Here is a 15,784-nt window from a genome sequence, read left to right on the forward strand (position 1 = left end):
AAGATTCTCGACCCTGTTGAATCCAATTTTTTTTTTTTTTATAGCATATGTTTTGTGGTGCCCTCTTTATTATCATAAAATGAAACCCATATATATGATAGCCTGCCTACGTGCATAATTTAAAAAAACATTTTATCCTTAACTACAGTATAAAAAAGCAATATAAATCAAATAGTTTATAATAAAATAATATGTATTTTAATACATAAATGCTTAGTTATGATTACACAGGAAAATGAAATGAAATATATTCAGAAACTTGTGCCATTACATTGAATAACAGTATATGTGATGGCTACATGTGTGGATGGATGTCTATTGACTACTCATATATTATAAATGGTGTTATTGTGATATTTTTCCAGAGTCATGAGCAACTCTTGGCAAAGTTCTAAATCAAACAAAATACACGTTCTCTTGATTTAGACAATTTCATTTTCTAAACATAGTTTTTAAACCATGCAAAAATTCTTTGCGTTTCTATGTAAAATGGAATTAGGTTCTAAGCTGAGATAATCATTAACAAGTTTATCACCCCTAGGAAAAACCATCGCCCTAGGGCAGGGTTTCTCAAACCCAGCACTTTTAACAATTTGGGTCAGGGAATTCTTTGTTGTGCGGAGCTGTCCTGTGTAATGGAGGGTGTTTAGCAGCATCTCTGGCTTCTGCCCACTTGATACAAGTGCTCCCTTAGTTATGACGACTAAGAATGACTCCAGACATTGCCAAGTGTTTTTTGGTGCATAAAATTGCCCCAGATGGAGAAGTACTACTCTGAGATCTCCACCAATTCCAATCATCTGTCATTAGTATAATATAATATTCATTAATATGGATAAAAACATTGTGTACCGTGCTAATAGGTATTATTAATTTTTCTTCCAGGCTGAGCTAGTAATGGAAGCTTTTACTAATTCCTCATTCTTGTTTCTCTGGTATTTTAACGTTGGCATTATTTTATTGCCTGGCTTTGAGGGGTGGGAAAGATGTACAGTGTAGGATGATAAATTTTCTAGTACCAGAGCATAGGGAATGAGTATTTTAAGAAAAACTACACCAAGAAGGCCCTTTGATAAGTAGGAGTTCATCAGATTCCTTTTTGACAAGTTCAACATTAATGTTAAAGGTTACAAAAATCAGAATTTTAGTTCTGTAAGAAATATTACAAACTCAATGGATACCTTCTCATTTTACAGATGAGAAAAGAATTAAATGCTAACTGTGAACCAGGACGTTAATCCATGTCTTGGGTGTCCCCTGCACTGCCCTTAGTATATTACAAGGCCTCTCAATCAGGCTATATTTGTAAAATAGTTTTAGCTTTCTGCAAGCTCTAATTCTTGATAAGAAATAAAAGACACAATAATACTTTTATTTAAAACCGTGATCTGCATTATGTATACCAAGAAATATAAGTGAGATTAGCTAGTGTATACAGAGACTTGCTTTCATAGATTAAACCCAGAAATATTTTAAATATTAATGTAATAACACTTCCATGGTTCTTTTGTAGACTGGGCATTGTTCTAGGAACTGTACCTTTTAATGTTTACAACTCTGTGGAATAGATACTGTTATTATCATCCATGCCCCTTTTGTAAATGAGGTACCAAGAGCCTAATAAACTTGTGCAAGGTCATAGGGTTCATAAGTGGCTGAGCTGGTATCTGAAGACAGGCTATGTGCTGCCCATGTTGGTGTTCTTGTCCACTACCTACTCCAGCCTACTTGCTTCAAGTCTTAAGCATTGAATTGATGAAGGATAGATTGCTGTTATTTCCTGCTTGTGAAATTGATACTCCTAGGAGCTAAACATTTGGAGAATTTTAAATCTGAACATTTTCAGAGCACATTATATTTTCTTCAAAGATTAAATCATTCTTCACCCTTCTCCAACATTTACACCCAAGGTGAACTTGCTCTGTATAGAATGTAAGAGCTTCTTTTATCTTGTCCATATCTGAAGCACAGTGAAGCAGAACTCCAGCGTGAAGTAGGAAGGAAGCAGGATCTGAAATAAAAGGATTATATAAAGTCATCTTCCTTGTTTGTTTCACCCTTTTATATTCCCCCAGAGGAAAAAGAGATTTTCAAACCCTTTATTGCAAAATGAGTTTGAAGTAGACACAAATAATATATTTGATTGACAGCTATAAAAAAGAAAGAATAAAAAATCCAACGCGTATTTCAGAAAGACACTTGAATGAAAATACATCTATATTTATTGAGAAGTGGATGCAAACCTTTCAAACATAATATTTAAAAATGAAAGCACCACAGGATTTAGAAATAGTTCCAAAGTCAATAGTAGGATTTTAAGTTCCAGATAGTAGAAAAGGTATGTTCCCAGTGCGCACACATGCGTTCACGCCCGCGATCTCTCTCTCTCATTTTATTTATTACCAGTGGTAGTGGTTTAAGCAACGTATTGGCTTCTGTTTCCACTTAGCTTTTTTTTTTTATTATTTTTAAGGAAATTGTGCTTTTGTGAAAATCTTTTTTTAGGTTTTCTTTCTTTCTGTTATATTCTCCATATTGTTGGTTGTATCTGAATCTCTAATGGGCCTCCATTTCCATATTTTAATCTCCTAATTGGCAGCACCATTTTTACACCTTCTCATAGCTGGGAACTTGGCAGGAAAGTTGTACCTCAGGATGTGTTTATGTGGTGAGTGCGGGGGCAGGAAAGAAAGATGCTCAAATAAAAAGTAAGAGTTTTCATTCAGTATGATTTCAGCTGCTGTCAAATATTACTCAGTTCATCCATTTTCCTTATGAAATGAATGTTTAAATTTGTTTTCATGATCAGGATCAATTACATAATTTGTAGGGCCCAGTTCGAAATGAAAATGTGGGTGGGATTGCCAGATTTCACAAATAAAAATAAAGGACACCTGGCTAAACTTGTTTGTTTGTTTTCAGCTTTATTGAAGTATAATTGACAAATAAAAATTGTGTATGTTTAAAGCATACAAGCTAATGCTTTACTATACATATACGTTGTAAAATGATCACCACAACCCAGCTAATTAACATATTCATCCCCTCATATAGTTACCATTTGTGTGTGTGTGGTGAGAACACTTAAGATCTACCCTCTTAGCAAATTTCAAGTGTATAATACTACCTGCAAATCAGAATCACCTGGAAGATTAAAAATAAATCAGTCTACATCTAATTATTTTAAGCTCCAGCAGGATATTTTATAAAACTTTTAAAAGTTTTAAGGCAGAGCACTGGTTGAGAAACTAAAGTGTGGTCACTTGCCCAGAAGCATTAGCACCACCTAAGAACTTGTAGGAAATCCAGATTATCGGGCCCCATCCCATTCCTGTTGAATAAGAAAGTTGAGGCCATCCCCTCCAGCAATCAGTGTTTTTTTTAACAAGCCTTCCAAGTGAATCTAATACACTTTAAAATTTGGAACTTCTGCTATAAATAATTGCAAACTATTAAAAGCTTTTAAAACTTTTGTGTTTTAGAACAGATCTCTGGGAGATATGTAGGAGATTGATTAAATAAGGAACAAACCAGAGGATAAGGAAGCCTGTTAGAAGCTGCTCCCTTTATTGGATCATGGGGGTAAGAAGATGGGGTAAAGAACTAGAGCTCTGTATATAGGATTGAAGGGAGGTGATAGATTCAGACAGAGATAATTGGTGGAATTTTGTGAGTGATTAGATTGAGGGAGTTGAAGGAGAAAGCAGAGTCAAAGAAAATGAGAAGCTTTCTTCTGGGTGATCATATGATGTTATTGAACAAAGCAGAAATGTCTTTAGAATGTGTAAGCTTGGGGAAAATGATAAATTGAATATGAGATGCCTTTAGCATCCAAGAGATGTCTTGCCTAGAACTTTGAAAGCAAGTGGGGTCTGGGGTGTGGCATTGGAATTTCTCACCATGATATTTACATTTTTAAATCACTTATTTAAATGGTTCTGTATATGCACTAAATTTTTTAAAATATGTTCATTTCATTTCATATTGAGCCAAAGAAGATGAACTTTAAACAAGTCTATAATCTCTTTATTATATTTGGATCATTTTTATGAAGTTATTTTTAGTATTTAATAGAATGTATTTAGAATGTGTTAGCAAAATTATAGCAAAACAAAAGTTACTTTTGCAAAGTTTCTATTCCATTCTTGGGTCAAGTGTACACCAAACACATCCATTTTCAGAGAAATAAAAACTGAGATGGGGAAAACAATAATAAATTTTTCACTGTACCTGTTAAAAAAGGCAGTTTTGTTCATGATTAAATCTACAGATTCTGGAGCCAGACTGAGTTTCATCCACTTACAGGAGGTGTGACACTGAACACGTTATTTAAACTCTCTAGGTTTTGGTTTTCTCATCTGCAAAATGGCTAAATCGATAGCCATTTTATAAGATTTTTGTAAGCATTGAATGAGTTAATTCTTGTAAAAGTAATTTGGAAAATGCCTGGCAGTTTGTAAACATTAAATGTAACCTCTTATTAATACAGAAAACCATTTTTCTCACTCTCTATTTAGTCTTATTTTCTAAATTGTTGCTATTAACAGTTTCTGAGTCTTATGCTATTTATGTCTATTTATGAACTTCCGAACATTGAAGGGAATGATTATAAACCATTGGATTTCTAGGAACTAAATTCTGAATTATTTACAGAGAAAATGTAGAACATAGTTTAATTTTATAAATATATAGACACGTTCTAGTTTTTTAGCTCAAAATTGGGGGTCAGGAGGAACTAAATTCTTTACAATTTTAAATCTTTTTTTGTTAATTGTCATTCTGAGCATAGTCAATATCGAATCATAATTTACTCTGAAAAGAAATATGTGAATTACTACTCTTTTGATGCATAGCATAAAGGTCAAGAACATATCATAACAATTTCTACTTTAAAAGTTATGTAAAAGAAAGGTACCAAGCAATGTGTGATTATAATTTGTAATAATAATAATTCACAGCTGATCCATTTGACCCTTAATGGGCAATGAGAAGAAGGTAGCACCTCTAGAAGCAGAAAATGATCTTACTCTTTCATCTGAGATTTGTAAATGAAGGCTCTTCATCCCACTCTTCAATTATTATGATCTGAATTTCACTTAAAATCTTACTTTAATTTAGAAATTGTTATGCTGGTGTAAAGGCCAGGGAGAAATGCTTCATCTTTAACATTTTACTCATCTTCCTCATGTCAAAATAGTTTTACAATCCAAAATTTTCAACCAATTCAGTTGTGGTAGGGAGCTGGCAGAAGAGAATAGATGTAGTTCTGTGTATTTGTATGCCTAGGGCCTGTCAGACCCGCAGAACTCTTGTAACTTGGGCATATATCCAGGTGGGTTCCAAATATGGCTAACACAATCCTATGCTACTTGGAGTTCTTGCATTTTGGGCATAACCCATGGTTGGGACGAACTCCCTGGGCTCAATAAAACATATTGAAAATATGCCACTTTATGGTCTAAGCATTTAAACTCAGCTTGGGCAAGACCCCAGTTAGCTTTACTCCTGGAAGGGTATTATTGTGCAACTCTCAGCAAGGAAATCCATATTTCATGATACTTCTGGGGAGACCAGTAGCTCTTTTAGAGGTATGGATTTCTTGGTGAATGAATGGAAATATGTAGGGCTTTCCGGAGATAAAAAGTAATGTTGGATATTATCAGGAAATACTGGGTATTTTCAATTTTTATTTATAGCTCTCATCCAAGGAATTGGAGTTCTCTAAGTCACGAGTTAGCATGTATAGTGAGTGCATGAATTGAGATTTGTTAAATGATACATATATTATAGATATTTAAAGGTTGCTACTGTCCTTGTTGACAGATTTGGCAAATAGATTTATTCGCTTTAGATTTAACAAGCAAAATTGTATCACATCTGTGGAAAATTGTTTGTTCTTCCGCACTGTAAAAATTACTTGAGGAAAGTTCTATTTCAGTTAATTTGCAGTTCCACAACTCTGATCGACTTTAGTACCAATCACTGGACCCTATTAACAGAAATCATGTATTTGATGTCTTGGACAAGAAATGAATAGATATGAAGTAATTTTCTTTTGTAATTTAATCACATAATTCAACCTGCTTTAAATTGTTTGTTAACAAAGTATGACAATTTATGTATTAAAGGTAAAAATTTATAATAAGAAATTGTCCTCGTACTTTACTTGAAGGGTAATTACCCTTCATATGCTCCATAACTCACTAGCTTTGATGAAGGTGACAGTGAATTATTATAGTCTTTACTTTGTCAGAAAGACTTTAATAACTTCATCATGCCACCGATGTCTTAAAGTTATGGATTGTGTGCAAGGCATAATAACTCTCTTTCTTTTTGATGGAAGCTACATTTCTCAAGTGGTAATTCACAGTTAGGAATTAGAAAATAGTGACTCTGTGTCTCTGGATTATATTTCCACCAACAGCGATGAAGTGCCTTACTTATATTTACATAATTAAAAAACTGTGAATAGAATGTGAATAGAATCCTCACATATTAATTTTTTAAAATTTAGTGGAATCCTTTTGTAACACCACTGAGTAACAGATGGTAATATCTCTATTATGGGTGAACTGTCTTATATCTGGTGTTTATGATGGTATGAAATTAAATATTGTGTTGAAGGATGGTTATAATTTTATCTGAAACACACTGCTTTGTTCTTATTCCATTTGGCTGAAGTCGTCCCATTAAGTAATTATTAGTTTAAAAGCAAAATTGTGAACATTGTTGTGACATTATTATAATATGTATATGTTATTTGGAAGTGGAAGATAAGATGGATTAGTAGTTAGAGAGGAACATATCAGCTCCAAGAAAAGAATAACTTGGTGGTTAAGTGCCCTGATGGTTGACATTCAAGGGCAGAGGAGAGAAGGTGTAGGTAATCCGGAAGAATATTTATGGATGACAAAGAATGATGCACTTTGCTAGAGAAAAGTTGGCTAACACTGGCATTAGCAGGAGATAGACCTTTGAGTCATAGGTATGAAAGTCCTTTTATTTTTAACTTGGTCTTTAAAGCATACAATGAAAAGAAATAAAATAGCTGTTTCGTTGTTAAAATTCAGTCTGTAGACTGAATTTGATGATATTGATTTTTTAAAATCAAAAGACATATTTATTGAAAGTTGGAACTTTTAAAAGAAAAACTTATCCAGCAATTTCATTTCTGGGTATATTCTCAAAAGATTTGAAAGCAGGGACTTGCATAGATATTTGTACACCATTGTTCATAGCAGTGTTTTTCATAATACCCAGAAGGTGGAAATAACCCACATGGCCATCAATGGATGGATAGGTAAACAAAGTGTAGTATATACATACAATAGAATATCACTCAGCATTAAAAAGGAATGAAATTCTGACACATGCTACAACATGGGTAAATTGTGAAGACATCATGCTAAGTGAAATAATCCAGACATAAAAGAACTAATATTGTATGATTTCACTTACATGAGGTAACAAGAATGGTCAAATTCATGGACATAGAAAACAGAATGGTGGTTGCCAAGAGCTGAGTGGGTGAGAATAGAGGATGAAGAATAATTATTTAAAGGGTACTTTCAGTTTGGGAAGATGTAAAAGTTCTGGAGATGGATGGTAGTGACAGTTGCATGACAGTGTGAAGATATTTAATGCAACCGAACTGTATACCTAAAAATGTTTAAAAAGGTAAATTTTATATTATGTATATTTTACTACAATAAAAATGTAAAACTTATGAAAATGGTATTATAAAGTAATAAAATGCTTCCAGTTAGAGAACAAACTAACAAGACAAATATAAGCGTTAGCTATTTATTCATATTCATAAATATTCAGTAGTCATCATTAGACTAAATTTTAGGAAACTACAATTCAGTTTTCTTATATATGATCTTGGGAATGATTTGCCCATATTTTAAATTTTTTTTTTTCAGTACATGACATAATTCTTGGAACATGGACACTACTTAGTACTTTGTTGATTGATATTTGTTTATTCAGGAATTATAGTCATAGTTTCATGTGCAAAATAATCAGCTTACCTGTAACTCGTTAGGCCTACTTATAAGCTCAGTGAACGGGTAGAAAATATAATCTTTAGAATACAGACAATCAAAAATGTAGTGTACAATATACAAGATTATGAGAACTAATGTATCTTAGTTATTATAAAATATGCCACAAATTTTTTGTTGTTGATATAAAAACAATAATAATATTACTTCAAGAAATGGGAAATTATTTGCCTGAAAGACAGCCTCTAGACTTGGTAGTACACTTATCTCCATTTTATAGATGTGCAAAAATTACAGTGGGTCTCACGGCCTTCTTGTTGCTTATTTTATTAAGACAGTAGCTTCGTCTAAGCCTCTGATTCTTTTTTTTAATAATTAAAAATGTTTTAATCATAGTTAATGGATAATATTATATTAGTCCCAGGTGTACAACATAGTGATTAGACGTTTATGTAACTTACAAAATGATCACCCTGATAAGTTTCGTACCCACCTGACGTCATACGTAGTTATTACAATATTTATGACTGTATTCTTTGTGCTGTACTTTACATCCCCATGATTGTTTTTATAACTTCCAATTTGTACATCTTTATCTCTTCCCCTTTTTCACTCACTCTCCTCTGACCCTCTTCCATCTGGCAACCATCAAAAGTTCTCTGTTATCTATGAGTTAGTTTCTGGATTTTTTGTTCGTTTATTTTATTTTTTAGATTCCACATATAAGTGAAATCATATGGTATTTGTCTTTTTCTATCTGAGTTATTTTACTTAGCATAATACCCTCTAGGTCCATCCATATTTGCAGATGGCAAGATTTCATTCTTATTTTTATGGCTGATTCATATTACATTGTATGTCTATACCAAATCTTTATCTGTTCGCCCATCAGTGGACACTTAGTTTGCTTCATATCTTGTCTATTGTGACTGATGCTGCAATGAACTTGGAGATACATATGTCTTTTCAAATTTGCAATTTTCTTATTTATGTATTGGATTTCTTCAGATAAATACCCGGAAGTAGGAATTGCTGGGTGATATGGTAGATCTATTTTTAATTTTTTGAGGAAACTTCATACTGTTTTCCATAGTGGCTGCACCAGTTTACAATCTCACCAATAGTTGCACAAGGGTTCCCTTTTCTCCACATCCTCACCGACACTTGTTGTTTGTTGATTTATTGATGACAGTCATTCTCACAGGTATGAGGTGATATCTTATTGTGGTTTAAATTTGGATTTCTCTGTTGAGTAGTGATGTTGAGCATCTTTTCATATTGGCCATCTGTATGTCCTTTTTGGAGAAATGCCTATTCAGGTCCTCTGCCCATTTTTTAATTGAATTGTTGTCTTTTTGGTGATAAGTTGTATGAGTTTTTATATATTTTGTATATTAACCCCTTATCAGATATATTATTGGCTAACATCTTCTCTGATTCAGTAGGTTGTCTTTGCATTTTGTTGATGGTTTCCTTAGCTATGTAAAAGCTCTTTAGTTTGATGTAGTCCCATTTGTTAATTTTTATTGGTTCCCTTGCCTGAGGAGACATATCCAAAAAATATATATATGTATTACTAGTAGCAATGTCACAGAGTTTACCACCTATGTTTTCTTCCAGGAATTTTATGGTTTCAGGTCTTCTATTTAAGTCTTTAATCCATTTTGAATTTATGGTATAAGAAAGTGATCCAGTTTTATTCTTTTGCATGTTTCTGTTCAGTTTTCCCAACACTATTTATTGAAGAAACTGTATCCCAATGTATGTTCTTGCCTCCTTTGCCATTGTTAATTGACCATATAGGCATTGATTTATTTCTGGGCTGTCCGTTCTGTTCCATTGATCTGTGTGTCTGTGTTTATGCCAATAGCATACTGTTTTGATTACTATACCCTTGTAGTATAGTTTGATATCAGGTAGTGTGATACTTCTAACTTTGTTCTTTTTCAAGATTGCCTTAGCTATTCAGAGTCTTTTACTGTTTCTTATAAATTTTAGAATTATTTGTTTTAGTTCTATGAAAAATGCCATTGGTGTTTTGGCAGGGATTGTATTAAATATATAGATTACTTCAGGTAGTATGGACATTTTAACAATGTTAATTCTTTCAATTCATGAGCACAATATATCCTTTCATTTATTTGTATCTTCTTCAATGTCTTCCTTGAGTGTCTTATAATTTTCTGAGTACAGGTCTTTTACCTTGGTTAAATTTATTCCTAGGTATTTTGTATTTTTTGTTGCAATTGTAAATGGTATTATTTTCTTCTTTCTTTTTCTGATAGTTTATTGGTATATAAAATTGCAACTAATTTCTGAATATTAATTTTGTATCATGCTACTTTACTCAATTCATTTATCAGTGCTAATAGTTTTTAGTGGAGTCTTTAGGGTTATCTACATATAGTATTATGTTATCTACAAATAATGACAGTTTTATGTCTTCCTTTCTAATTTGTATGCTTTTTATTTATTTTTTCTTATTTGATTGCTATGGCCAGGACTTTTACTATATGTGTTGAATGAAAGTGGTGAAAGCGGACATCCCTGTCTTATGCCTGATCTTAAGGAAAATGCTTTTAGCTTTTCGCCATTGGGTATGATGCTAGCTGTGGATTTGTCATATATGGCCTTTATTATGTTCTGGTGTGTTTTCTCTATTCTCATTTTGCTGAGATTTTTAAATTATAAATGGATGCTGGATTTCGTCAAATGCTTTTTCTGCATCTATTTATATGATCATATGACTTTTATCTTTCTTTTTGGTGTATCATATTAATAGATTGCAGATATTGAACCAATCTTGCATCCCAGGAATAAATCCCGCTTGATCATGGTATATGGTTATTTTAATGTATTGCTGAATATGGTTTGCTAACGTTTTGTTAAGGATTTTTGCATCTATATTTATCAGGGATATTGGTCAGTAATTTTCTTTTTTGTAATGTGTTTGTCAGCTTTCGGAATCAGGGTAATTTGGCCTCACAAAATGATCTTGGAATGCTTTCCTCCTCTTGAATTTTTTGGAGTAGTTTGAGAAGGTTACACATTAATTCTTTAAATATTTGGTAAAATTCGCCTGTGAAGACATTTGGTCTAGGACTTTTGTTTGTTGGGAGTTTTTGATTACTGTTTCGGTTTTGTTTGTATATGTTGGTCTGTTCGGATTTCCTGTTTCTTCTAGACTCAGTCTTGGAAGATCGTATGTTTTAGGAATTAGTCCATTTCTTCTAGGTTGTCCAATTTGTTGGCATATAATTGTTGGTAGTATTCTTTTATAATCCTTTGTATTCCTGTGGTATCGGTTGTCACTTCCACTCTTTCATTTCTGATTTTGTTTAGGTCTTCTCTTTTTTTCTTGATGAGTCTGGTTAAAGGTGTATCAATTCTGTTTATCTTTTCAAAGAAACAGCTCTTGGTCATTGGATATTGTTTTTCTAGACACTATTTTGTTTATTTCTACTCTGATCTTTATTGTTGCCTACCTTTTACAGACTTTGGGCTTTGTTTGTTCTTTTTTTCTAGTTCCTTTTGACGTGTGGTTAAATTGTTTATTGAGATTTTTCTTATTACTTAAGATAGGCCTGTATTGCTGTGAATTTACCTCTTAGAACTGCTTTGGCTGTGTCTCATAGGTTTTGGGTTATTGTGTTTTCATTTTATTTTGTCTCAAGGTATCTTTTGATTTATTCCTTGATCTCTCTGTTAACCCAGTCATTGCTTAGTATAGCATGTTACTTAACCTCCATGTGTTTGTGTGTTTTTAAATTTTCTTCTTGTAATTGATTTTTACTTTCATATCACTGTGATCAGAGAAGATGTTTGATATGATTTTATTCTTCTTAAGTTTGTTGAGACTTGTTTTGTGGCCTAACATGCTGTCAATCCTGGAAAATGTTTCATGTGCCTAAGCCTCTGATTCTTGTCTGGGTGATTTGACTATTATCTTGAAAATAGATCTAAGTAGTAGAGGAAGAAACCTATTAATAGTGTAGTATTAGGTTACGTAATGCTGCTTTATATAGCAGCATTTGCCAGGTGGAAAAGTAATGCCACCCTGTTCATTTCTGTGGGCAAAGAGTCCATTTCAACTTCTTATAGGAACATTGTTTTTATTATTCTGAACAATGGCATTCTAGTTATCAGAAACTGAGTATTACCTGTATAAGAAGTTACATAGTTGTATTTTTCTGAGTAATTATGTTTTCCCTCCATTGTTCCTCAAATTATATTTGTTCATTATAGAATATTTGCAAATACAAGAAAAGTATGAAAATGACAATATTTTAAATGTTACTCACTCACAGATATTTTACCATTCAGAGGTAAACACTGATATCATTCGTTTGCATGTCAGCAATTCTACTGTTCTGTTCATGCATATATGCACATACACGAAAAAACAGGCACAAACTGGAAGACATAAAATTAGGATCATAATGATTATTCTGTTTTATAACCTGCAATTTTTTCTCTGAGCATTAAATAGTAAACATTTTCTCATGTCACTAAATATTCTTTTATAGCTGCTTTCTAAGTAGCTGCATTGTCTTTTATTTTATGCGTTATACCTATACCAATCCTGTACTACTGAGATTTTAGAATTTTCTTTTTTGCTTTTATAAATAGCACCATGATAAAAATACTTCTGGATTAATATTTTGCCTACCTTTATTTATTTTTTAAAATAAATTCCCAGAAGTAAAATTAAATAAACAGGTACGAACATTTTGAAAAGCTTTTGGTACGTATGTGCCAAATTATCCTTCAGAAAGACTGTGCAAGTTTATAAAAGAAAATTCTTTTCCATCCCACTTATTCTAGTTCGGGGTTGAGGGTAGCCAGAGCCTGTCCTGGCGGCTCAGGGCACAAGGTGGACACCCACCCTGGATAGGACACTCTTCCGTCTCAGAGAACACTCACACCCACACCTATACTCATTCAGACTGGGACAATTGAAACACGCCAGTTCACCTAATGTGCTTGTCTCTGGGGTCTGGAGAAAAACTGAGGACTCAGAGAAAACCCACACAGGCATGGGGAGATCATGCAGTCTCCACACAGACAGTTGCCGGGGTGGGGAACTGAATTTTTTTTCTAATCAATGTTATAACAAAATAACTTTATTTGAGGACCTGCTATACTTTTTTCTCCAGTGGATTTTTCTGTTTTCTATGTTTTGCCAAGTTTTACCAAGGAAAAACTAAACTTAAAAAAAAAAAAACCTTTTAAATGGACTACTTAACTTTATCTGGAGTTTGTTTCTGAATGTAAGATCTATATGGTAAATTCCCTTACTTAAATCCCAGGTGATAAAAACTTATCCTGTAAATTAGTTGTAAAGCAGTCAGTCTTATGATATATATATAACCAGATAACTTCAGATAGCTTGTTTCTAGGGTTTTATTTATGACATGCTAGAAGTTTCTTGAAGGAAAGTGTAGCTATAGTGAACATTTCCATTTAGGTCTACTCCATAGTATAGTTAAACACAACAGCAATTGACATTTTTACTGGGCAGTGTGCAAACACTGAGAGAAGTTGTACCCATGCCAATAAGGAAGATAATAACAAATCGACTATTGAGTAGAGTTGCATTTCTTACAACAAAGTATTTGAATAACTGTCCAATCCTTTTTCCCATGGATGGAGATAAGAGCCATTTATTGTTTTGGGGTTATCATTTATATTTAAACATGGTATGAATGGAATTTAGGAAATTCACTTGAGGTAATGAAACTAACATTGATGTGTGTGTATTATATGTAGTTTTGTGTATATGTTGGAGAGGACAGGTGATGACAAAAGTAATGACAAAATCATAATATTGAGAGAAATATTTAAGATAAATTAAATCTTTTTTTGTCATAAATTGCTGTCTGATCCAGTAGTGATAAAGGGCATGTAAAAAAGACTATAAGGTTACTTTCAAAACAAATATTTACCAAGTTCCAGGAAATGAATGTGTCTGTATACTTGGCAATTGCACAAGGCTTTTAAAAAATCTGTTTATCAAGCAATTGACTGTTCAGGTCATTTTGGTTGCATTAAGAGCACTTGATGTGCAATTTCCTTATGCTTTCAGAAGCATATGATACATGGTCACCTATTTGTCACTGACTAGCATTATGAAGAGTTGGAATGGGGACAGTGTACTAACATGAAAGGTTGATGGGACATTCAGTTTTTGTAATTTGAAATCTTCTAAATACATTAGAGGTGCTCCTTATTTAAAGGAACCCTACAAACCATAATTTTGTTAAGTGAGGAATTTACAACACATAATTACCATTGGTTTATTCTTGCAAATCTGAATACAGCTTCACAGTTTTTGAGGCTTATGGTAGTCTCTCACTGACCAATTTGATTATGAGCAAGAAATGTGCTTCCTTTTGCCATCTTAGAAAAAAAATAACACAAAAGTCTTGGGTAGCAAATAAGAGTGCCATGAAGTGGAGTTTAGTGATAATCAAATAATGTGGAAATAATTTTTTTTTCTTTAAAATATCTACCCTTTGGCATTGTGGTTAGTAGTCTTGATCCTCAGAGAAACAGAATACATTCTTTTCTTTCTCCACTAAAATAATGCCTCACTCCTACTTTTTCTTTTCTTCCTTTAAAAATGATGTAAGATACTTTCTCTGAATTCATGAATTTTTTTGTAGAACACCTGGTTATTTGCTTTTAAAATTCATAGAAGAAACAAATAGATACATATTTAAATATCCATATAAATTAAACCTGAAGTGGCTAGGCTTTTCCATTTTTAATGTTTGAATCAAAAGCTTCTTATAAATGGAAATTTAAAAAATTTTGAAACTATTGGAAAATCCTTAAAATGGTTGTTGGTTAAATGCAGTATTTTAAGTATATTATGTACATAAATATAAGACATATTTAAGTATATTAAGCATGCTAAGTAAGTACTGATTTTATTTTAAAGCCTAACAGTAACATAGTATATCTTTTCTCATTTAAAAAACTAAACTAGTAAAAAATTTTTAAAAGAATTTTGAAAACATTAAATGCATTAAGGAATTATAGCAACACTTTTATACTAGATATACAGAATTAATTTTTCAGTTTTATAAAGTGATTAGAGTTAGAGCAGATTATTTTTACATTTAGAATTAATTCAGCAATATCTAAAAAATTAATTGAATATATTGTGTTACATTTACCTAAGATTTCTGATTTAACAAATTAAATGCACATTTCTCTTTTTAAAAAATTAATTGAACATATTCATAAACCTACTGTTCCCTTTATTGGAGAATTTTAAATAAAGTTCATTACTTTTTTAATACTTTTGAATTTAAAATGTACTTGAAGTGGTTTATTTATCCTTGGCCAGTTACCCCTTGAGACTCAATTTTATAAAGCTGATTTAAATGATCACTTAAACATGAATTACTGTTACTGGTTATCTTCTATTTACATTATCTTGAAGGTCAGTATAATGCAGCACTGACCATGATGACTGGGTCCCACTGAGATGAAGAAAGAGGGAGGACATTCAGAAATGGCCCCAGCTTGCAGCAGAGCAGAGGTATGATTTGAGTAGATAGAAAGCTGTTTTTCTGGAATGAATTGGCGGAAGTAAAAAGAAGTTATTAGTGTTATTACATTATCAGATTCTTCCTAATCTGTATGATTTTCAATATAGACATTTAAGAAAATTTTAAATTTTGTAGAAAGCTGAAGACATTTTGATTAAATATGAAACATAGTGAAAATTACAATTATTTGGTTACGTTTTTTCCTGTCAAATATTATGT

At 32.4% G+C, this 15,784-nt stretch overlaps 1 long non-coding RNA gene across 1 annotated transcript in view; it reads left to right on the forward strand.

Annotated features, from left to right (window-relative positions):
* Window positions 1–15,784, forward strand: part of LOC107195785 — a 109,028-nt gene that overhangs the window by 12,708 nt on the left and 80,536 nt on the right. Inside the window, exon 3 of the long non-coding RNA XR_001517034.2 lies at window positions 15,457–15,555. This is a non-coding gene — a long non-coding RNA (uncharacterized LOC107195785). The remainder of the gene's footprint in view (window positions 1–15,456; window positions 15,556–15,784) is intronic.

Source organism: Pteropus alecto, unplaced genomic scaffold (assembly GCF_000325575.1).
Source record: "Pteropus alecto unplaced genomic scaffold, ASM32557v1 scaffold20, whole genome shotgun sequence".
NCBI classification, from domain to species: domain Eukaryota; kingdom Metazoa; phylum Chordata; class Mammalia; order Chiroptera; family Pteropodidae; genus Pteropus; species Pteropus alecto.